Consider the following 26407-nt stretch of genomic DNA (forward strand, 5'->3'; position numbering starts at 1 on the left):
AACTATTAGAGCTAATAAATGAATTCAGCAAAGTGGCAGGATATAAGATCAACACGCATAAATCAAATGCATTCCTGTATATCATCGACAAATCCTCTGAAACAGAAATGAGGACAACTACTCCATTCACAATATCCCCCAAAAAAATAAAATACTTGGGAATCAACCTAACAAAAGAGGTGAAAGACTTATACAATGAAAACTACAGAACCCTAAAGAGAGATATTGAAGAAGACCTTCGAAGATGGAAAAATATACCCTGTTCATGGATAGGTAGAACTAACATCATCAAAATGGCGATATTACCAAAAGTCCTCTATAAGTTCAATGCAATGCCAATCAAAATCCCAACAGCATTTCTTGTAGAATTAAATAAAACAATCATGAAATTCATATGGAATAATAAAAGACCCAGAATAGCAAAAACAATGCTAAGCAGGAAGTGTGAATCAGGCGGTATAGCGATACCAGACTTCAAACTATACTACAGAGCAATAGTAACAAAAACAGCATGGTACTGGCACCAAAACATGCAGGTGGACCAATGGTACAGAATAGAGGACACAGTAACCAATCCACAAAACTACAACTATCTTATATTTGATAAAGGGGCTAAAAGCATGCAATGGAGGAAGGATAGCATCTTCAACAAATGGTGCTGGGAAAACTGGAAATCCATTTGCATCAAAATGAATCTGAATCCCTTTCTCTCGCCATGCTCAAAAATTAGCTCAAAATGGATCAAGGACCTTGATATCAAATCAGAGACTCTGCGTATGATAGAAGAAAAAGTTGGCTACAATCTACATATTGTGGGATCAGGCTCCAAATTCCTTAACAGGACACCCATAGCACAAGAGTTAATAGCAAGAATCAACGAATGGGACTTACTTAAACTAAAAAGTTTTTTCACAGCAAGAGAAACAATAAGAGAAGTAAATCGGGAGCCTACATCATGAGAACAAATTTTTACTCCTCACACTTCAGGTAGAGCCCTGATATCCAGAGTATACAAAGAACTCAAAAAATTAGACAATAAGACAACAAATGAGTCAATCAACAAATGGGCGAAGGACCTGAACAGACACTTCTCAGAGGAGGACATACAATCAATCAACAAGTACATGAAAAAATGCTCACCATCTCTAGCAGTCAGAGAAATGCAAATCAAAACTACCCTAAGATACCATCTCACTCCAGTAAGATTGGCAGCCATTATGAAGTCAAACAATAACAAGTGCTGGAGAGGATGTGGGGAAAAGGGTACTCTTGTACATTGCTGGTGGGACTGCAAATTGGTTCGGCCAATTTGGAAAGCAGTATGGAGATTCCTGGGAAAGCTAGGAATGGAACCACCATTTGACCCAGTTATTGCCCTTCTTTGTCTATTCCCTGAAGACCTTAAAAGAGCGTACTACAGGGATACTGCCACATCGATGTTCACAGCAGCACAATTCACAATAGCTAAACTGTGGAACCAACCCAGATGCCCTTCAATGGATGAATGGATTAAAAAAATGTGGCATTTATACACCATGGAGTATTACGCAGCACTAAAAAATGAGAAAATCATGGAATTTGCAGGGAAATGGATGGCACTAGAGCAGATTATGCTTAGTGAAGCTAGCTAATCCCTAAAAAACAAATACCAAATGTCTTCTTTGATATAATGAGAGCAACTAAGAATAGAGCAGGGAGGAAGAGCAGGAAGAAAAGATTGACATTAAACAGAGGCAGGAGATGGGAGGGAAAGATAGAGAAAAGGGGAATTGCATGGAAATGGAAAGAGACCCTCATTGTTATAAAAAACTACATAAAAGAGGTTGTGAGGGGAATTGGAAGAAAAAACAAGGAGAGAAATGAATTACAGTAGATGGGATAGAAAGAGAAGATGGGGGGGGGGATAGTAGAGGATAGAAAAGGTAGCAGAATACAACAGTCACTAGTTTGGCACTATGTAAAAATGTGAATGTGTAACTGATGTGATTCTGCAATCTTTATTTGGGGTAAAAATGGGAGTTCCTAACTCACTTGAAGCTAATGTTTGAAATATGATATGTCAAGAGCTTTGTAAGGTTTTGAACAACCAATAAAAAAAAGAACTATGTAATGTTTTGAACTACCAACAATAAAAAAATTAATTAATTAATTAATTTTAAAAAAAGAATTAAAAAAGACAATCCTCAAATTCATATAGAGGCAAAGAAGGACCCAAAATAGAAAAAAATAATTCTGAGCAAAAATAACAATGCAAGAGATTTTATAAACACTGATTTCAAAATATTCTAGAGAGCCATGGTAACAAAAACCAGCATGGTACTAACATAAAAATGGGTATGTTCACCAATGGAATGGAATAAAGGTCACAGAGACAAACCCTCATAATTACAGCCATTTTATTCTTGATAAAGGTGCCCAAAACAGACATTAGTGAAAAAACAGACTCTTTAACAAATGGTACTGGGAAAACTGGATATCCATATATAAAATCTTAAAACTTGATTTGTATCTCTCACTCAGTACAAAAGTAAATTCAAAATGAACAAAGATTTAAACATAAGACTCAAAATTTTGAAATTCCTAGAAGGAAACATAGGTGAAAATCTTTAAGACATAGCACAGGCAATGACTTCCTGAATGGACTCTAATAGCTCAAGAAAGAGCAAGGATCAATAATTAAAACGTATCCAGTTAAAAAGCTTCTGCAGGGCAAAGAAAACAACATGGTGAAGAGACAGCTTACGAAATAGAAGGAAAACCTTTGCCACCTACTACTCTTCTGACAGAGGATTAACATCCAGAGCATATAAAGAACTCAAATAACACCAAGAGATTAAAAATTGAAAAAGCAAACCAACCCAATCAGGAAGTGGCAAAGAAACTAAACAAATAATTCTCAAAAGAAGAAGTATAAAAATAAATGTTTAAGAACTCTAGTCCTAAGGGACATATAAATCAAAATTACATTGATATCCTATCTTACCCCAGTCAGAATAGCAATCATCAGAAACATTAAAAAACAATAAATGGCTGGGTATGGTGGCACATGCCTGTAATCTCAGTGACTCTGGAGGCTGAGGCAGGAGGATAGTGAATTCAAAGCCAGCCTCAGCCAATGCCAGGTGCTAAACAACTCAGGGAGATCGGGTCTCTAAATAAAATACAAAATAGGGCTAGGGATATAGCTCAGTGGTAAAGTACCCCTGACTTCAATCCCAGGTACCAAAAACAAAAAACAAAACAAAACAAAAATAAATGCTGATGAGGAAGTATGGAAAAGGAGCTCTTATACCCTGCTGGTGGAAATGTAAATTAGTACAGCTATTATAGAAATCAGTATAAAGGTTCCTCAGAAAGCTAAAAATAATTACCATATGATCAAGTAGTAGCACTCCTGGGGATATCCTTTAATAAGATTAAAGTCAGTATATCTTCAGATGCCAGTATATCCATGTTTATCATGGCACAACTCACAATAGCTAAGTTATGTAACTAGTGTAGATGCCTATCTACAGATGAATAAACAAAGAATATGGTGAATATACAAAGCATAGTATAATTCATACATTTGTAAAAAGTGAAATTGTGTCAATTTTAGGAAAATGGATGGAACTAGAGAAAGTAATGTTAAGCAAAATGAGCCATGTTCAGAAAGCCAAATAATATGTAGACTCTGGTGTAGGGTGTGTGTGTGTGTGTGATATGAAAGTAACAGGGAGAATATGATAGACAGGAAGGAATGGGTAAGAGGGGATAGGAAGGGTAATAGGGGGATATAATCAACATATTTTATTTGCATGTACAAATATACCACAATGAAACTCATTATTCTCTATAACTAATACGCAAAAGAGAAAAAGAATCTATAGATTTTTACTCCTTTCATTTAAAGTTTTGGTCCTGGTTGAAATGCAAGTCTCACTATGGAGCCCTCATGTTTTAAGAATTATAATAAAATTTTATACCTTAGTGTAAGTGGTGAGACTGAAGGGAGAATGGAGAGTACCTAATGGAAAAATAGGTAGAGACCACCATTAAAAGACATATAGGTAAGAAGATAGTCCAGGAGTGAGAGATTAAGGAGCCTAGAATAAGATTTGTCCACTTTCTTGTAGTAGAATGACCAGTTCCCAGCCACCAGCACACTTCTTGATGAAAAGCCCTATGTTTATTTTTGTTTGTTTGTTTTTGTTTTTGTTTTTGTTTGTCTTTGGAACTTCTGCCCATTCGCATGCACAGAAAGCAGAACATGAGTATCACAGTTTACAGATGAGCAATTTAGAATGACATCATTGCAGACCCAAATTGTTTGTTATGATTTTCTTTGTTTATACCCTCTGAGCCACCAATGACATCTTCCCTCCTCCACATTTCTCAACAAATTCAGATGTGGAAATTCAGTACAAATGATTGATAAAAGCGGAACTTCCTTATGTATGTTTAATTAAGGGAGCAGGGTTGGAATCCCACTTTATTCTGATGCTCCCACATGAGGTACAGCCTGTCTAACCCTTGACAAAGTCCTAGGGGTTGAGGAGTACAATTTTAATAACACTAATCCTCAAATTGTGCACAGCATGAAAGGTAAACTAAGAAATACCAAAACACTTATTGAGTTCATATGGCAGAGTTGGAACAGAAATGCAGGTCTCCCTATCTCACTGTTCTTTTATGATCTGAGCTGCCTTCTTTCTAAAGTAATCACATCCGGGGGTTGGGACACACTCTGACTGTGCCCAGTATTCGTTAATAGGGAAATCTTAACTCTATTCTTAAATAATTTGACTTTTACTTTGAATCTCTGAAGTCAGTATCTGTAATTTTCTGGAATTGGAAAGTCCTTTGAGATTAAAAGAGATTTGAAAGGAAATCCTGTAGCAATTTTGCATCTGTTGTAAATATTACTAGAGAGTTAACTGCATAAAGGAAAGACACTGAGGAATACCACTAATCTGGAGCAAAAGTTGCTACTAGTTATGTTTCCTATGTTCTCTGTCCCTCCAGGATAAACATACTACCACTTCAATGTTCTGTGCCAAGACAGAGGTCCCTGATTTCTGTAAAAATAATTAGTCCTTCCTGTGTGCGTCTTCATACTATCTTCATCCACGTAAGAGCATACTGTGTCTTCAGTATGTTATGAGGGTTAATCTATACCTTTAAAACAATCCCACAAAGCAAACTTTACTTTCAATTTACATACAAGGAGAAAATGTACACTCAGATACCCTAAGCACATATTCAAGTGATAGAGCTAGGATTTGAACAATTTCTGTGTGGTTACCAAACCATACTATATCATATTATTTAAGTGGAATAATATCAATTAAATCAAGCAACATTTCCATCCTTGTGAGTAAACAGCATATGCCATTTGGAGCCCAGTTTGGCTCCAAGATACACCATTCTTCAGTTGAGGGGAGGAGGCATGGGGGAGAATTAAGCCAGACTGCTTGATTTAAATCATGGCTCTGCCATGCACCAGCTGTACACATGGAGAAAATTATTTAATCTTTTTTATTCCTAAATTTCCTTATCTGACAAATGAGATAATAATGGTACCAAATTCCAAAGGTTGTGTTAAGGATTAAGTAAAAGAAAACTAAGACAGAGCAGATAACATGTGAATTATTATCATCATTATTATTAATAAATAATATTTTCATGTGAGCCGACCTTCCCCTACTTCCAGTTCTTTTCTAACTGCAGGGTAGCCAAGAAAACCTCACAATGAAACAGCCTCTGTTTTGTGTTTATTTAGACTAATACAAATTGTTCAATATCTTTCTCCAGTTAAATGTGAAAGTTTGGAGGAAGATAAAAACTGGGGTGTGACATGTAATTAAAAGTTATATCTTTCAAATGTTATATCCTCCAAAGGTGTAGATATACTCATATCAAGGATTTTATTTGTATTTTATTGACTCTAAGATACATACTAGCTCGTTTGATCATTTCAAAAACTGGGATTTCAGAAACAGAAATTTTTCTTCCCTTCTACATAAACCAGGAACCATGTGATCTGTGTCATGGGGTGTTCGTGAGGTATGTCAGATGATGATGTAATGGTAGTGAACATACTATCACATTTCTTGGTGAATCACATTGTTTGGTGTCATTAATATTTCTTTTCTTCCTTCTTTCTCCATCTTCTACCCTGACAAAATGTTATTTATATCAAAACTCACTAAGACTACCCAAGTGTCTTGAATTCCTTACTTGACTAGCTGGATTTGCTAGATCCCGATCAAGCAATTCCTCCCTGCAAAAATCTAGTTGATAACCTAGACAGGAGGTAACACATTCATTCCATCTGTGTCCAGGGTTCATTTGAACATCATGACACCTCTGCAGCACACACACACACCTTTACATACTGCACTGAATATATTATTTTTATATAATGTGAGTAATATAATCCTTCACTTTTGCATCTGTTTTCCCTAATGGAATGTATCAAGGTATTTCGTAACTTAATAAATGTTCAATTATTTTCCACTTTGGAAAACAAGTAATAAATAAATGTATCAAAACCTATCATTAACTATCATTAACTTGCTCAACTATAAATGGAACTTGAGCTTTTCTGTTAGAAGGATGGAAGAGGAAAAGAGTAGCCCTGTTCCTAATGCAAATCTATTACCCCACTAGTTGTAAGAATTATCATACATTCTGAAAGAGTAAAGTTCACATTTACAAGATTTACTATATTTTTACAAGACTTGCCTATACAATAAAATACTTAAGCCAAAAATCTCTTATGCTAATACTAGAATAAGCACATCTATAGCAAGAAATTATGAATATTGCTGAAAATTTGATATATTGATTTGATGTCCGCATGTCCAATTAATGAAGTCTAAAGAGCTCAGCACTTTGGGTGTCTCAGTAAAAATCTGACTACAGGGTATTCTTCATAGATGATTAGGTGATGCTTGCTCATTTGGGCAACTTTTATTACTTTTGATCTGTCTATAAATTCACTCTAATGCCAAGAGAATGCCCTTAAAAGCAATACACTGATTTAGTTATTAGTGGCAATTTCAGACTGATTTCTAAATGTGGTTTTCTAAGACTGGTGAAGGACAAGATTCTGACTTAAGAATTCTTTCAATGTTAAAAGCACTTGATGGACAATCTGAAATTGATTTGATTGAAACTAGCTATATTATGGTATAATAATATCACCATCTGCATTTTATATGGCAAAGCTTTCAAAGTGTGTTCATATACATTCTCTTATTGATTCTAAGAATAGTTAGAATGCTTAGTCCAGGAATTGGGGACGGGGCCAGAGGAGCATTATCCCCAAAGATCAAAAATCAAAGTTTGGAGGAATTGGTGGACTTGGCCAATTACAGAGCTAATTAAAATCACGGACTGTTCTTCACCTCTGAGAGCTATATAGCATTTTTGAGTCTTTGAATCATACCTTGGAGCTTAATTTGAGGAAACTTTACCATTTTAGCTCATAATTTCTCCCTCAAGATTATTATCTCAATCAATTTACCTTTCTCTGAAATTAGAAATGTATAGAAATCATCTAATTTTTCTGTCAAAATACCATGTAGTCACTACCTACAAAAAAAAAAAATGAGATCCACACTTTTGTTTCACGTGTAAATAGATAACAAGATAGACTGTATACTGGGTCTTGAAACAACTAGCATTTTCAAAAGACTGAAATTTTATAGAATATATATCGTGACCATAATAAAATAAAAGTAAAAATAAATACAAAAATATACCTAAAATCAATCCTCATGATATTTTAAAGTCAAGCAGCATTCCTCTAAAGAACCTATGAGTCAAAAAAGAAATAATAAGGGAAAATGAAAATGTTTTGAATTGATTGGTACTTTAAAAAACATCAAAACTTATGGTAAATAGTTAAAACAGTGCTAAAATCCAGTTTAAGTATCCTGAAAATCTTGCATTTAAGTTTTACACTTAGAAGCTAGCAAGACTAAATTAAATATACAGCAAGTAAAATCAAGAAAATAATAAAAGTGAGAGAAAAAAGTCAAGAAAAATAGATAAACCCATAGGAAAAACAATGGGGAAAAAAGGAGAAACACAAATCTGGAATATCAAAAACGAAAGAGGGTTTATAACTACAAATCATATAGGCATAAAAAGACAAGGAGACTATTGCACAGTCTCAATGTCGATAAATTCAAGAGTGGAAAAAGTGCACCAATTTACTGAAAACTATAAATTATACACATTCAGGAAGAATTTCTCTAGAGAGAGAGGGAAAGAGAGGGATAGAGAGAATCTAGATCTAGACTATTGAGAGAATAGATTAAATATACGTCTATCTATCTACCGATATAAGTCTATATCGTAGATAGATTGATGTATATTTTTTCAAACACTTTCCATAAAGGAAGCTTCAGAAATTCTAGCAAACATTTTTTTTTAAAAAAAATGTAATTTAAATAAACTTTCAGAAAATAAAGCAAGGAACAGTGTTCAGCTTGCTTTAATTGACCACAAATCCATGATCCCCAAATCTGACAAAAATGGTACAAAAGAGTAAAAGTCAGATTAGCATTATGATTATAGGTGAATTATCCTTAACAAAATATTAACAAATAAAATCGAGAAATATGTAGAAATGCTGTTACATAATAATCAAGTAATGTTTATTCCAGGAATGTAGGCTAATTTAAGTTTTGAAAATCACTTGTAAAATTAAACATATTTTAAAAATTACAGAAGGGAAATCACATCTAATCATCTTCATACAGGTAAAGAAAAAAGGTATAGACAAAAATCAAACATCTATTTATGTCATAAAGTTTCTTAGCACAATAGAAGAAAACAACCATTTTGGACAAGATGAAATCTACAACTAAGACTTGGACAAAGATGATAACTAGTGGTAAGATACTTAATGGTCTCTCCCAGGTTGATATCTAGCTTAGTGTATTCATTATTACTACTTGTTTTCAACATTTAAATAAAAGATTTAGATAGTTCAAGGAGTTAAGATAATAAAACAAAAGCAGTAAGCATTGGAAAAGAAAAAGTTAAAGTGCTTTTTTTCAAGCTGACAAAATTTCTGAGAAATTCACAAGGAATTTTCAAAATAGCTATTAGAGATAAAATATAAATTTAGCAAATTCACAGAACATAAGTGCAATATAGATAGATCTGCTTCTTGCTACAAGTAACAAAATCTAACAAAACATAGTTTTTTAAATAATTCAATTATAATACCATCAAAATAGCAAAATTCTCAGAAAGAAATTTACCAAAATGTGTACAAGATCTCTATACTGAAAACTATAATGTATGGTGAAAGAACTTAAAGAAGAATGAGCTACATGAAAAGATAATATATGTTCATAAATTGAAAAATTCAACATTAACATTATGTTGATTATAAATTAATCCATAGATTTAATACAATCTCAACCAAATTACAAGAATATTTGCATTTCAGGATTTGGGGAAAAAATACTAAACTCTACATAAAAATTGAAAGAATCTAGGATAATTAAAACATCATTAAAATTACAACTGTGGAGTATTAATATTTAATTTCAGATTTACTAATAGCTGCAGTAATTGTGGTACTCATATAAGTGGAGACAAATTTTCAAATTTATTTTCATCCATGAGCTACATTGTCCTCTAACAAAACCAACATTCTGATAATTATACATACTGGAACTCCAGTTTTATCCTTGATTCCTTCATTTTTTGCCCCACACATCTAACCAGTTTCTCAATCTCATGGTCCTTAACTTTACTATTTCTCTCATTCCCCACACCTCCTTTCCATTCCCAGATATTCATTGATTCAGTCCCTCATCAAAGTTCACTCAATGTTATGATCTTTTAGCAAACAAAATCCACAAAAATAAAACATTTTATGTAGGTTCTAAAATATTCTACACGTTGTACTATACATGTTTGAAAAACACCAATTCACTTAACCCTCACCACAGACTTTTACAATTGACTACTGTCTTGGCTTCCTAGTTGTTCTTCTTACCTCACTGAAAATCTCTAGATGTGTCCTTATTCTGTAGTAAAAGTGAGAATTTTAAATTTTAATGAATGTTGTACAGCATGGCAACAGCCCAGAACTTAAATGCTTGCATAATTATATCCTCCCTTTCTCCCTTCCCCTTTAGACTATTAGACTTGGTGCAGTTCTCTTCACACAATGAAACTGCATTTGATTCTAATTCTTGGATGAAAGTCAATTACTTATACTTCAAGGCACTCAAGCAAAATGGGTGTGGCATTTCTAACTAAAATTTAAATTAGTGTCACTAAACAGAGCTGCACTTTCGTCCTTTTTCCTTTATCACTGGGTGCTTTTAAAGTAAATGCAACAGAAAATTATTTCAAAATACCAAATGGACATCTTTTAAATTTTTCAGGAAAAACAGCCTGATCCATATAATGATAGGTAATACATACCCCCCAATAAAAAGTTTAAATATCCAGTTCAGTTTTTAAAAAATTTCTAATATTTTAATTATGGAATACTAAATAATAAATGTGAAATATCTTCAGTATAAAACATGCTTGGCATTCAGCCAACTTTCATCTCAAAGAATACCTGGGAATAAATAATCACAACAAGAGCAGCTAATAGCTTTATCTATGTCAAGTCTAGGTGCTCAGATAATTGAGATAAGAAAATAGAAAGAAATTAAGTAATATAAGAGTTTTAGATCTATAATTACCACAAAGGTAACAATATACAGTGTTTACCTATCTGAAGCCCTTCTCACAAAAAAGATAAACTCTCTGTTCCATGACACTGCTTTAAGTTTAAGCTCTGATTGTACCTGTGCATTTCTGGTCCTCTTGTTCTACCTAGAACCTTCTTCACCTAGGCCTTATTTATAGCTATAAAGAAAAAGACCCAGAAGAAGGCTATGAGAAATTAGAGAGACTATCTTTCATATCCAAGGACCACAATCTGCTAATTTTCTAAATCAGAACACATTTTTTAAAAATAATGAGGAGATCTTCTGAGTACGTTTGTGCCTTTGAAGGAAGAAGGTCAAGGAAGGGGTTGCTCCAAGGGTGCAGACTTTCTGAACACAATTGAATTAAAATAAGTATAATGTCAATCATAATATTTGTATTCCATTATCCCATCCAAGTCTACCCTCAGAATGAATGCAAATGTATCATGTGGCATAGTTGTGGTGTGCCACACAAATAATCCATTGAAGATTAAGTTACTCATTGCTTTGACTTCTGAGACGATTGTGTTGTTTACTAAAGGTTCATAGCTAAGTTGCTCTCTGAGAATGGTCCTTGATCAAGAGGTCATTCTCCCTCCTCTGGGACAAACCACAATCTAATGACACATTGATGTGGGGGACTCAAATGCCTGGCCTCTTGCGTTAGCATAGGGACCACTCCAGCTTCCTACAAGATTGGAAGAGACTTCTACAGCAAATGCATTGCACCTCAGCTTCTTTCTCTATATATTAACCAAAAGTCTGCTTCTCAAGAAACCTGACCTAAGAAAGTTGGTACCAAGAGAGCACTGAGAAAATGACATTAAATGAGCTTTATCTGTATCTTCATACTTTATCTGTATAAAGAGCTAACTACTGATGCTATGTCAAAAACTGGTGTCAGTGGCATATTATGACAATGTAATTGTTAGTACTTTCACTGGTATAGACTAGGATGGGTTACCAGGAGAAGGAAATGAGCTAATGTACACATATCTCAGGTATCTGAGAATTTCATGAGAAGGAGTGATGGGAACTGTGAAATAGAATAATGGCTGCTAAAGTCTCTCAGTGCACTCGAGAAAGATAATGAAAGGCTAAGAGTAACTAATCATTAATTAGGGGTAAATGTAAAGATGACAGACTACCGTGTCACCATATAAGTGGACTATCACTTCTTATAGTAGGTACAGGAAAAGCTGAGCCCAGGATTTAACTCCAGAGAAGGATTAATTCTCAATTCATACAGGTTGGCTATGCTGAGGTTGGGCCCTAAATGGGAAAAATAAGACTGTGCATCATTGAATGAGACATCTGGGTTAATTAATTTGGAACTCTGGAATCCCTATATTTCTCTGAATCCTCTGAGACAAAAGTGATCTTCTCCTCCTTTATAGAGGCTAGAAAACCATCCTTGTTTGAAGACTTTAGAAAGATCTCTAATTTGAAAGGAAATCTGTTACCTGGACCTCCAGACTAATAGCTAGGACAAAGTCATAGCATAATCCTATTGATGAATCACAGAGTCTATTAAGAGAGGAAAGAGACAACATCTTGAAGAAAGTGTAGGATCTCATCAACAAGTGGGAACTGAGAGAGTATTTATCCACTAGATTCTTTTTACTATTTGATCAAATAGGAGCTATATTAATTTAAATAGGGGACAATTTGTCCATATATCCACAGATATTGTTTTATTTATAGTAGTGAAAGAAATAATGGATGAATGATCAGGAATTTGAGGACAGCCTCCCTAATAAGATTTATAAGGCTGATTTAGGTGGCAATGCTGCCAAATATACAGGCTGCCAGCAACTGAGATCAATGCTGAACAATTGATACAATACTTTCCAAGAAGACTTTTGGTAGCAATTGATTTCACTGGACTTCTTCAATTCTGAAAATTAGAATGCCTTGTTTAAATTGAAATCAACACAATTCCAGAAGAGAATTTGTTTCCCATCCACAACATTTTAGAGATAGGGTTCTGCTGAACATTAGTAGAGGTGCAGCATTGAGTTCATGAGTTCTGTCACATCAAAGCCCAGAAGACTCCAGCCTGTGAAGAAGTAGCCTTTGCAAGCATATTTGAAGTACTAACTTATTAATGATACCTTGATTATGAGTCCCATAATTCAGAATGCAGTATATACTCTAAATCTGTGAATATCAGATACCTACAAGATAGAATACATAGATTTAGGAACCACAACTTTGTTTTCTGTGATTATAGAGGGCCTGGATCCCAGAAGAAGACCGTGTCTTTCCAGAGACATGAGGAAAATATACACCATCTTAAGATGTGGTTGTCACTAGGTGACTATAAACTTATGGCAGGAGGAATTGACTCGGATCATTAGGAGAATGGAGGGCTAAAATTGCACAATTACGACAAGGATTGATCCATTTGACACCCAGATAAGCCATTGAGGAAACTCTCTAGTACCCCTTCCCCCATTTGAGTATAAATGGACAAGAATGGTAAGAATTACCAAAGTCTCAGATGTTTTAGGGATCATAATCTGCTCACCCCATCAAGTAGGCCATCTAGATCAACAGAGACACTAGCCATAGGTATGTATGTATCTAGAATTGAAAGTATAATGAGTTGTGGCCTTGAGATCATCTGAAATTAGAGGGGACATTATTTTATTTCAATACCCATTTTCATGTAAGTTTCCCCAGGAAAAGAAACCAGCCAGAATCTTGGAAGAGAGAAGCAAGTGGGTTTGAGAATCACCCAGGGTTGATGGAATAAATGCCAGATGTAATGCCTCTAGGATGAAGGTACTCATTCCTCTGAGTCAACCTCTAGGAATAGCCTTCAAATGAAGGGAACAGGCACAGATACCAGTTCACAGTGTTTATATATATATATATATATATATATATATATATATATATATTTTAATGTGGTGTTGAGGATTGAACCCAATGCCCCGTTCATGCCAGGCGAGCGCACTACCTTGAGCCACATCCCCAGCCCCACAGTGTTTTTATTCTTGTTCTTGAATATGCCCTGTTTGGGGTTTCAAGGTTATGTGACACCACATCTACACAACATATTTTATTTTTACAGCATATCATAAGTAGCATACACAGTTTAAAGAGTAATGAAGAATAATGATAGTTGTCCTGTTATATTTCCTTGCTCTGTTTCAGGTACATCCTAAACATTTAAAATGTTTATCTTTTAATTCTGACAACAATCTACAAAATTCATTCTTATTGTAGAGAGGAAACAAACTTTAGCCTGGCACAAGAAGGCAAGTCTATGTGTGGTTCAACAGAGATACAGTTATCATGACCTGTTGACCTGTCAGATAAGCTGGCCTGAATTTCAATTACTAGTTCTTCCCCAATCAAGTTACCCTGGCCTCCTTTTTCCTGCTTAGGGCTAATGGCCAAACAGAAAAAAACATGTCACAGAGCATCAGTAGACTTCTCATGCCAGTTTTTCTTCTCATTTCCTTATTGTGACAGTATGAGAAATCTTTGCAAAACTCAGATGAAACACTATGGTAGTGCATGTCAGCACCTGGTTCAGCTCTTTTAAAGCTAACCGGATAAGTAGGCACACTTCTTGCTCTTTTTTTTTTTTTTTAAGTCCAGATTAGTACAAGCAACTTCATACTTTAAAAAATAAGTAAATCAACACCTGGGTACTCATTTACAGACATGTTTAGTACAATTTTCCCAAAAAACAAAAAGTCAGTTTTCTAGGGAATGTAACATTGATATTAACTTGCACATATTTTGGAAATCCATATAGTGTATAAATAAGAAACACCCAAACAAAAAATAAGAAATAACCCTCTCTTTGGTGTGTATTTGGCTATTTTTGTATCTAATAGTAAAACAAAAGAATAGGTCTTACATGATACAATAAACCAAGCAAAAACATCTTATGCCTGCTAAAAACTAAATCTATATACTTAATGGCAAAATAAGTGAAGCATGAGTAATGATAGTTTAAATTTAAGGCCATTGCCCTGCTGTGTTGTTTCAGGAACTGTTTGTACTGAGGTACATTTTTTTTCTATTTTTATCCCTGAATTTCCTACCATGCTATTGTTTCAGGCAGAAACCAGGAAAGATTGCCTAAATTTTTAAAAAGCAATTAGATAGTGTTCATTAATCAGATTTTTGTTGATAGTTTTCCAAGATTATAATTGAGGTTGCAGAACCTTGTCTTCATTGATAAATGCAAATTGAGCCAGTATTCAATACCTGATCACAATTTGAGAGTAGGTATTTAACAGATTTCTAAAATATTAAATGTATGTTACATTACAGAAACAGCTCACTTTGCCTGGTAATATTTTCCTCAGACCATATATGGCATCATTGTCTTCCTCTCCCCATAAGTCTGTGAATACCCCATTTAAAAGATAATCCTTTATAACCGCAGTACCTGCGTGGTGGTTAATGCACAGTAGGTTACTAGTGATGACAAAGGTAGAATCAAAAGAGCTAAAACCTGAACTTGGATTCAAAAGCTCACTTTATTCATTCAAGTGATAAATATTTTTTGGGTATCATCTATGTATTGTAAACTATCGTAGAATTGGGGGATACATGGTAAGCAGAATAGCAACAGCTCCTGCCCTTTGCAATATCAAGACAAACAGAGTTATTTAAAGAAACAATTTCAGTAAATAATTCTATTTTCTCTCCATGAACAGGTGGCTCATTGATGTCTGCTCCATGAACTTCAGACCTACTAATAGCCCTAACTCCTTATATTCTTTATTCTAATATAACCATATATTCTTTATTCTAATCTGAGACATCTCTTTACTGATCTGCTGGGATAGAAGGTATTTTCATTTCTTCCTCACTGGACCTAACTGTTGCAACATGGAATCTTATAATTCAGTACTTCCATGTTCATGCTTCCCTTCCACAACAGATCTAAGAATTTTTGAAGGTAGGTTTCCTTTTATTCCTCTCCACATTCCTTCTGTAGAGCCTTAAATAGAGTGCCTAAAGGTTCTTACATATTGACAAAAATGATCTCCAGTGTTCCGCATGCAACTTCTGCCCCACAAGCATTTCCTCTGTCTGGAATATTCTCTCTGCCCAAAAATTATAATAGAGGCTACCCTCTTTTATTTAAAAGATATATTTTTAAAAACTCTCCTAAGAACTATTTTTCTTATTAATGTCAAACACAGGAAATTTTCTATATTGTATCCCCTTAGAAACATTTTACTTCAATCACCCATCCTCATAGCTAACACATGTAAACACTCTACAAGTTTCACAATAAAAGGAGCAATAGCACAAGACTGTGCTTTCTAGAATATCATAATCTAGTGCAGAGTAAAGGAGAAGTCATGGAAAGGTCAGAGAAATTCAGACCACACTGGATGGTGAGGGAGAACACTAGGAAAATCACACCTTTGAGCCTCTGCATAGGTGACTATACATTAAACCCACACAGACACATCTGATCTGAAATTAAACTTCATTTTGTCCAAAGTTGCTCATGGCTCTGTAATTAACCCAGAAGGAACCCACTAGTCTCCCAATGTTTTATAAATAGTCTTAATTAAGACAGAAGCTGCAGCTCAAGGGGCTGAATGATGCATTTCTCAATCAAAAAAGGTAGAGAGATGTCCCTTAAATAGCAAGGACAGAAAATGTAAACAGTTAACCTCGGTAAGCTACAGTTTGAACTTTGTGGTCATGTTTCTGATCCAAGCTGGACTTTCTCCTGATGTCCGTGACACTCTTGCCCACCTTCTTCCATGACTAACTGCTGAGTCCTTAGGAACCACAGACTCATTTCAGTACTAACTTCAGCAAAATGCAGTTAACATAAACCTGTTAGAACTCAAGAATATGAAAAATGCACTGTTTTTCAGCTATAGTTTTTCTTTGGTAGGATGCTGCCTTTGAGTTACTTTTCTGAGAAAATTAATGAATTTTGAATAATTTTATTCTTTTTCTTATTCCTTTTTAAGGATGTTTGGATCCAGGTATGTGATATTAGGACATAATATTTATCTCAAGGCTGATAATCAATACATGCAGGAATTAACTTACTTTCCAAAGGATAATTTCTACTACTTGCCAAATAAAATAGTCTTATAATTATTCACTCACCATTTTTATCATTAGCATTTACTATTTAACTGAATAGAAAATGCCACTTATCCAAAATACTTGCTTATGAATTACAAATAATCAGAAGTGTTAAATTGAAAAACAATCATGAAAAATATAATTTAATATTTTATAATATAGAAAGTGTTAATGGGAAGTATTGAAAAGTATTCATGATATCATAATGAATATGTCATTATTGTCAATATTGTAGACAAAAGATGACAAGTCTTAATGTAATCTATCCTCATGTATAACTATCCAGTACATTTATCTTTCTTCTAAAACTAAGTAGTTTGGGCTGGGGATGTGGCTCAAGCGGTGGCGCGCTCGCCTGGCATGCATGCGGCCTGGGTTCGATCCTCAGCACCACATACAAACAAAGATGTTGTGTCCGCCAAAAACTAAAGAATAAATATTTAAAAAAATTCTCTCTCTCTTTAAAAATAAATAAATAAAACTAAGTAGTTAAATGTTCACTAGTATTTGAATTCCTGAAAAACAGGAGTCCACGATGTCTATTAGATTTCTAATTAGTTGTCTTTAGCACTAATTTTCACAGGCATATAGTAGCAAATTTCTTTGTGTTAGAATGTGAACAGGCATTGATTTTTGGTCCATTTTCATTTGGTATTACATATTACAGTAAATCATCTCTCTTCTATGAGTCTTAGATAATTGAACTAAGAGACTCTATTCACAATGGAAAATGAGACAACCTATACATTAATTGAAAAGCAACTAAAATACAGACATCCAGGATGGTAATGACTTTGACAAAAACTTTCTTAGAGTTCTATAATTTTTAAAAGCCATATCTGGTATTTTAAAATTCTAACTCAATTTGAAATTTGGAATTTGTGTCACACCTTGTAGCTTTTCAAATTTTCTTCATTTTAAGAAATATCTTCTTCATTCTCATAGAAAGATATTTTATATCATGTACACAGCAATCGGCAAATAATATCTTACACACATGGCCTGAACGACAGACAACTAGAACCAACTGTAAAAGAAATTCACCAAGGCTTATCAGAAAGAATTCAATGCTTATTTTCTTTAGACTCCTCTTCATCATTTTTTTGACAAATGTTCCTCCAGTGTGAAATCTCACAGTTGAATGAACCTATCTATAATCAGGTACATTGCCTTTCATTTTGAAATAAACAGATGCTCCAAGAATTCCTTCCAGAAAACTAAAAGATCACTGGATGCTCCCTGGATTTCTTTCTGTAACTATGGATATTGGCAAATCCATTTGGGAGCTGGATGCCATAGAATAGGAGCCCTGGTGGTAGAGACCAGTGACAGGGACATGTTGAATGTACTGTAGGAGTGAATAAAATAGGAGAGAGTTAGACTACAATTTCGATTATCAGCTAAAGTCAAAATGGAAAGATTTGGATCAGAGGAAGTGAGGAAGGATATGGAACATGGAATCATTTAGGTAAACATTGTTACTACACTGTTACTACTACCAAACTGAGAAAAAAAAGAGAAATATATTGCACTTAGATAGACCAAGAAGAGAGAAGTTGACATGGACCTCTACTGTGACATAGTTCCCATCTAGATAACATAGAGGTACACATCTTTCTTATTTTTAAATGTCAATTTCCACTTCTCTTTAGCTCTACCTATTCTGCCTTTCAATGATTGTGTTCATGAGCTGAATGGGCATTCGCCATAGTTACTCAGTGTCTCCTGAGATCAGGAGCTCTGAACAGGGAGAATAAATCAAGGCTGCTGGTCAACTCCAATTCTCTCTGTTCTCAGGAGCATTTGGCAGTGGTAGATTCTTAATGAAGCTCACATCAGCTGTAATATAAGAAATCATTAAGATTTGCTGCCATAATACTGTGGAAAGAAGCATATATAAGCTTATACCGGGATCTCAGGGCACTTGATTTCATCAAAAAACAGGCTGTTAAAAGCTATTTCAATGTGTCCTAAATGTAGGGTCTGAGAGCATTACTATTTTGGGACATAGTAAAGGGTTAAGTTTTTCCTCTGAATTTAATGATTTTTTTCCTTCTTGTTATTTTCTACTTGATATACTAGACTCTCTCCTTCCCTAACCACTCTTTTCCTCTAATTACAGGTCATAGTACAGAATGAAAATCCAATATAAAATCCAACACATATCCACTGAGTAACCACCTTTTACATGTCAAAACTTAGAAATACAAATATAACTACAATTAATTCTAGCTGATATTCATTGAACACTCACCCCAAGTTATTTCTTAATTCTCATGAAAACCCTGTGAGGCAATGATCTATATAGTGTCATTATTTTTCTGGTTGAGAATTCAGATGTAAAAAAATTAAAACATGAGGAAGTTTACACAGACACTGTACTGAAGTGGTTTCAAGTTTAACTCATTTTTTAAAGTAGCATGCAACAATAAAGGTTTTAAGTGAAGGTCAATTCCATGAAAGAAATTTCATGAGAAAGTATACAATGCATTAGGAAATAAATTAGGAAATCCATTTAGTACTTTGGAATTGTATGAAGTGAATATTTGGAGTCTCTAAGTGTTTAGTCAGCTTTTTCACTGCTGTCACTAAAGGATCTGACCAAAACAACTGTAAGGAGGAAAAGTTTATTTGAGGGCTCACGGTTTCAGAGATCTTAGTCCACAGGCAGCAGGCTCCGTTTCTTGGGGCTCAAGGTAAGGCTGAATATCGAAATATATGGCAGAGGGAACAGCTCACATCATGGTCAAGAAGCAGAGAGAGAGAGAGAGAGACTCTGCTTTCCGGATACAAATGTATACACCAAAGCCATGGCCTGATTCCTACTTCCTCTAGCCACACCCTACCATTTCAGTTACCACTCAGTTAATCCCCATCAGGGGATTAAAGAATCACAGGACCCAATCATTTCTCCTCTGAACCTTCTTGTATTGTCTCACATGTGAGTTTTGGGGGTCATCTCACATCCAAACCACAACAACAAGTAATCTGGGTAACTGGGGCAGAGATTGGATCAAGAACTACAGGGAGAAAAAAAAAAAAAAAAACCTGTAAAGCTGAAAAGACAGTCTGGGATCTGCTTGTAAAAGGTGTTTCTTGCTGCACACAAGAATTTAGGCTCTATACATAATATGCTGTTCTTGAAAGTTTCAGAGCATGTGTCATGACATTTTTTAGGACAATGGGTCTGGCAGTAACATGCTCAGAGAAGTTCATAACAAGTACAGTGTTTGGGAGTTTCAAGCAGTATTCTAGGCAAAATGTGATACAAAAGTCAATTATTGTGGTGACAAGAGGAAGAGAAGGGAAGGCATGGCTGAAGATGATATATAAAAGAGAAGCTAAGAGTTGGTGAGTAACTGGACACAAGCCATGAGGAAGAACAGGACAGTGAAGATGCCTTGAGGTTAGAGACTCAGAGAATCAGAAAAAGGGGCTGTTTTCAGGGAAACTGCTGGAGCTGAATCTTTTGACTTGATGAGATATATTAGTTGAAAGCCCTCCAAAGAGGTAGTTGCTGACAAAATTCAGGTCACCAAGACAGCAGATAGAAACAGGGAATGCTCGAGTAGGATCCAAAGCTAAACAGAGCAAGAGAGCAGTGCATTTATGCATCTGTTGTAATTTCTGTATTTATTTACTAAGCATTCTGTTTCTTATCATTTATTAGTTTTAAAACTATGGTCTGCAATTATTCTCCAATAATGTTGTGGCTCCCTCTCTTTTCTAGCATGTTCTTATTGAGTGTGAATATCCAGAGAGGAAGAAAGCTGGAGGAAGAGAGAGGAAATTAGAGTAATGACTAAGTACAGTATATGAATACACTTTAATTTTAAAAACACTGCAATATGCATGGCTCTAAAATTGGGAGTAGCTAAGTACCCTAACACCATTTGTTTCTTGTTAGCCAAACAGCAGCATTTCAACATCTATCAAAACTGTGGCAAATATTTTATGACTCACCAGATAAAGGGCCTTCTACAAAATATAGTTGGCCCTCGATATCGACAGGTCCTGCTTCCATAGATTCAACCAATTGTATATCAAAACTATCTTTCAAAAATTTGCCTGTAGTGAATGTGTACAAATTTTCTTTTCATTATTCCCTAAACAATCTAGTATAGCAGCTATCTGTGTAGCATTTTTAAGGCATTAGTTATTATTAGTAACTTAGATATAATTTGAAGTATACAGGAGCATGTGCTTAGGCTATATAAAATACTTACACCATTTTAAATAAGGAAACTGAGGATCTGTGTATTTCTGGTGTCTGCGTGGGGGGTGGGGCTGGGAGTATTCTGAAACAACCCCCATTTAGAAACTGAGGAATGATGGTATGCTGTTACATGGAATATGATTAAGCTGATATTTCTGTGTAGTTGTCTGAAGGAAAAAAATTATGTAAAAGAGTGAATACTATTTCTTCAGTTTATCAGGCAAGCAAGTGCTATTTACACCCTTATAGCCTCTCAGGAGAGGCTAATTGAGCCAAATAATTTTGTAGCTACATTTCAAATGAAGTCCATCCTACAGAGTCTGCATCATGTAGATTTTATAAAATCCTTGAGTCAAAGAACTAGAAAGGGTCTATCTGCATAAGCATCTAGATAAACTTACAGATGAGAAACCAAGGCTTCTAGGGAAAGCAACAGCCCGAGTTTACCTAGCAATATGGATACTGAGCCAGAATTTTATACATGTTGGTGTTTTCTAATAGATAGCAAAAGCACTGGCCTCTTGGACTGTGTGTTTTCATTCTCTAGATTTAAGTCACTCCCAAATTTAACTTAAGATTTCTCATTGATAAAGAAATCTTTTCTAATTTTTCAGTCACATTACACTTAACAATTTATGATTCAAAGCATGTTCATACTTCCAGTTGTTCTGGGATCAACAGCATCCTACCCATGAACATGCCTCAGTGATTAAACCTAAGTCATCCATTCTTCCCCTGTGAAATAGGAAAGGTGACCCTTTCCATCAGTTATTCTTTTTCTTTCTCTTTTTTAATTGAAAGTTTTAGGTTGTATATGCCTAGAAAAGCTATTTCTAGAGTATGTTATTTCTAGTTATAAAACACATGAAGCAAAATATTTCTGTGAAAAACATTTTTTCTCTATCAAAAAGACATTGCAGGGCCAGAGTTGTAGCTCAGTGGTAGAGTGCTTGCCTAGCACGTGTAAGACACTAGGTTCGATCCTAGGCACAACATAAAAATAGATAAATAATAAAAAAGACATATTGCACCCAGATTCTCAAGAGCCAGAATGCTCAGAATCAAAGTATATTTTATCCTAAAGACAAGACTTGGACCAATGAAGACTTACTGTTGGGAGTAGAGATAGGTTGAAGGTGGGGTAGCAAAAGCCTAAGGGAGAAAAGAAAATATTTGAAGGGAAGCCTATCTCTTACAACTATCCTTTAAACATACTTTGAAAACCATGAGTATAATTTATAACATTGAATTTATATTCCTATCCAACATTTATTCCTACAAAATATTTTTCTAACTCTGTAGGAAGAGCAATATAAATTCCTGTATCAAAACTATAACAAATTCTGTAGGCTAAGACTAAAATGTACAATATAACTAGGGCATACAAGAGATAGTAAACACATACATCTCTTGGATCAGAACCAGATTTTCAAGTGAAGGAGCTTTGACACGGTGTGTCTTCATGTCCATTTTCCTCTTCAGGACTCATGCTCTGGAGGTTAGAATACTTACTCCTTTCTTCCTAACTGTTTCTTAAAAGACCATAAGTGAAGTGAACACTGCTTTAGCATCCATTATCTCTGCGGAGATTACAAAACTAGGTGCTCAGTCTTCTGCATGCTCAAAGCTGCAGGCTGAGAGAGCTATTAATAAATCCTTTATCTTTTTTTAAGTTAGAAAGGAACTGCAGCCTTGCATATCAAATACAGACAACTTAATATCCAGAAGTAATTTGTAACAACAACAAAAAGATGCAAATGTAATTCTTTAAATTTACGATTACAGTTTTGAATCTTGTTATCCTAAAACCAAGTAAGTTCCTATTAGGTATAAGTTATAATACAGTTAGATAGTAGCTTTATTTTTTTTTGTATATTTCAGAAACAAATTTAGAATGAATTTGAAATTCCTAAAATTTCTCACTGAAAAGTAGGTGGCAAGGTGATTTCAATATCTTCAAAAATTCTGGAGAAAGTCCTTACGTATTAAAAAAAAATAAGGGATGGAAAGAATGAGTAACATAAGTTGGTGGTGTTAAAATCAGAAGTCAAGATACATGTGGCATAATGCCTCAAAGAGCTCATGATAGGGTATATGCATTGTATTAGCTGAGAAGGTCAACTGAAATGAAAGTGCTCAAAGCATCTCATGGGAATAAAGATATTATCGTACCAAAAGTGTGCTGATATTCAAAGACACAGGTCTACCCTAAATGATGAAGACATCAAAGTACGTTCTCTTCTCCACTGACTCCATTACCACCACAACACACACACACACACACACACACACACACACACACACACACATACTTCGTATAATTTTTCTTTGAAAGAAGAATTATTGCACTTTCATCCTTCTGCAATGATCTATGAACTCTTAAGCAGCTAGTTCTGTGCTTCACATACTTCATTGCTTGATATTTAAAGACTAGCAGTGATATAAGCTATAGTACAGTCTAGAAAGGAAAATAGTCTACATTGTTAATAATAAGCACATGAAAAGTGACTTCTCTAGGCTTATCTAACGTGTTGACTTCCTATTTCACCTGGGCATTGATTTACCAAGCACATAGTTATGATGATCTATAGAAAAGTGACCAAATCTATATGATGAAATCCTAAAACCAAATAATTGAATGCTTAGGAAATAAACCTCTATTTATTCACCCTGATGTTCAAGTCCACAATTCTACTGAAATTACTTTCTCAACAAAATGTTATAATAGTTTGGAAAGATAAACTTTTGTAGTTTAAAAAAAAACAACTCTTATTTGTAAATGAGAGTTTCAAATATTCTTTTAGATTATCTTACATCAGTTTCTTAGTTTCAAAAATAATCCTTTATGGGAGTCTGTGAAATTATTGTTGCATTATTGCTGTAGTATTTCATTTACAGTTATTATAACCTTTCCCATACAACATGTCAACATAGAAGTAAGAAAAATACAATGTTTTTCACTTTCTACTAATAAATGCAAATTTACAATCTGTCTATCTTCTATCATTATTATGGTCCAAAAGTTGCCTGTAATGACCTACCATATTTTGACATTGTTATAATTATTATTATTCTAATGTGTAAAATTTTGGAACAATTGATTATCTCATTGTAAAGCCTAACTCAATGCTCCAGATCGCTACCATTTGGCAAAACTGAGATTTTAGTTTTAAAAGAGCAAGGTGGTAATTTACTTTATAGTAAACATATGATTATTTAAATCCCATTTCTCTCTGTTCCATGTGGACTTTTAAATCATAAAAAAGTAGGACCAACAATAATTAACAGTCAGGATCCTAGAGTTTTAGTATTAAATCTTTTTGTTAAAAAGCACTAAAATCTATAAAGTATATATATATATATATATATATATATATATATATATGTAACAAACTTTTTATATTCTTATTTCTCCTCTTTAGAAAAGTTCATTTAACTTAAATACTTGAACAAATAATTTATTACCAATTTAATCCACTTAAATGAGAATAAAGTATTAAAAGAGTAAAAGATGGCAAGATTATCTTTTAAAAAACCATTACATTGATTATTAATTATGAAATCATATAATATTCTTAATTTTTTAATAAAATGCAGAGGTTTTTTTAAAAAGAACTCATTTTTATGTGAGTTATGCACCCACTTCTTTCATTTTTCTCTTTAAAAGCCTAATAAGGAATATTGACTTTAAGCTTTGTCATCTCAGCCAAGGTAGTAAAGGCAGCCAACATTACTATTGTTACCATATCATTCTTTCTCTTTATTATACAAGTATATTGATGATGTAATTGCAGAAGTTTGGGTTTACTCATGCTGCTGGATTAAAAGGATTTTTTTAGACTTCCTCCTTCAGCCCCATAGAATACTTGTAAAACAGAACCACACATATAATTTAAGCAATTCATCTCCTGAAAGTAAATCTGCAGGATCTTCATCCTGAAGGACTGATCAAGAGCTAGAAACGCAGAACCACTGTAAAGCTCAATTTGCTCCAGACTGATGTTCAGCTGGAAAAACACCTGGGTCACATAACACTAGTCTATGACATCCTGGCTTTTAACCCTTTTCTAGAAGCCATCAACTTTTCTTCTCTGTTTGGCTCTAATTTCCCCTGGAAAACTCAAGAGATTGGGGAATATCTCAGCTTTTGATCCCAGCCCATTTTATTCCTATGCAGATATTCCCTTGAAAGTTGACTGGGAACTAAGCAAGCATTTGTCATTCTGCTTTTAAAATAAAGGAAATGACTGAGGAAACCGTGGTGATCCTCAATACAGTCATATTATAAACACAGGACAGCTGAGCTTTTACAAATGCATCTACTACTCTAAGAAAAATCCCATAATTGTAGTTGAAAGTGCAAACAAAAAGAATCAACAAGAAAAGACAGAAGCAAAATCACATGCAGATGAGGCAGCGCATACAGTGAGGCTAGATAACATACCTGAGGGATTCTCCTTTAAAAAAAAAAAAATGTACACCCAGCTGGGTTGTTCCTCTTCTCCTGTTGGGGTATATGTGTTTTCCTTTCAGAAATACCACTTGCAATTTTGTTTCTAGTCTCCTTTCCTCTATTCAGCCACAAAGAGTTAGAGCAGGAGCAGAGGCTGCGTCCCAGGGACCGGACTCATGTGCAATCAGGCATGCCTTTGGTCTGCAACGGTGTCTGTTCTTTTCTTGTCAATTCTTTCGTGCTCCCTGGGTAGCCTCCAAAGCAATTTTACAACTTAGCTGCTGGCACAAAACTGCCTTTCACTCTTCCCATTGCCAAATTCCTTGGGCAGCTCATTTCTCATCCCTTTCTCTAAGAAAGCAAAATGAGATCTCTCCGGAGCACCCAGGCTCATCAACAACTGAGGGTGAAGAGCAGCCTGGCTCAGTGCGTCCTAGGAACTTCACACATCGCAGAGACCACTGCTTTTCAGAATGCAGCAGCGATGCTGAGAGATCCCCAGCCTCCTGCATGGAGAGCGTCTCGGCTCCCTCTGCTGCCGCTGTAGCTGCACAGAGCGGCTCTGCGAGGGTGAGCCACAGCCCTTGCTCACAGGAGATTCACAGTGGACGCTGCCAGGTGTGGCCATCATCACCGCACTGACAACTAACTATGTGGGGTACAACATCATCTTTAGGGAAATGCATGAATGCCTAATCTTTCCTTTATTAGCTGACCTAAGAGACAATCATATACCCAATTCTGATAGCTGCGTTAGAATAACAAGTGCAATTATTAAATTAACTATGTTATTTAGTAATCACTGTTTTAGATTTAGTTGGCTATGTCTGGAATCATGAAAAGTACTCAACCTTCAGTATAATTTCCAATTAGATACAAGAAGCTACTAAAGAACCCGGTATTTGAATGAAGGAGATACTGAAATCCCAT

General features: G+C 34.8%; 1 protein-coding gene across 1 annotated transcript in view; it reads right to left on the bottom strand.

Moving 5' to 3' along the window:
* The window catches only part of Unc13c (unc-13 homolog C), a 576758-nt gene extending 550698 nt beyond the window's left edge, over nucleotides 1–26060 (bottom strand). Inside the window, exon 1 of the mRNA XM_078049590.1 lies at nucleotides 25469–26060. The gene's annotated coding sequence lies outside the window, so the exon portion shown is untranslated. The remainder of the gene's footprint in view (nucleotides 1–25468) is intronic.
* Nucleotides 26061–26407: the final 347 nt, after the last annotated feature.

This window comes from Ictidomys tridecemlineatus, chromosome 5 (genome assembly GCF_052094955.1).
Source record: "Ictidomys tridecemlineatus isolate mIctTri1 chromosome 5, mIctTri1.hap1, whole genome shotgun sequence".
Classification (NCBI taxonomy): Eukaryota; Metazoa; Chordata; class Mammalia; order Rodentia; family Sciuridae; genus Ictidomys; species Ictidomys tridecemlineatus.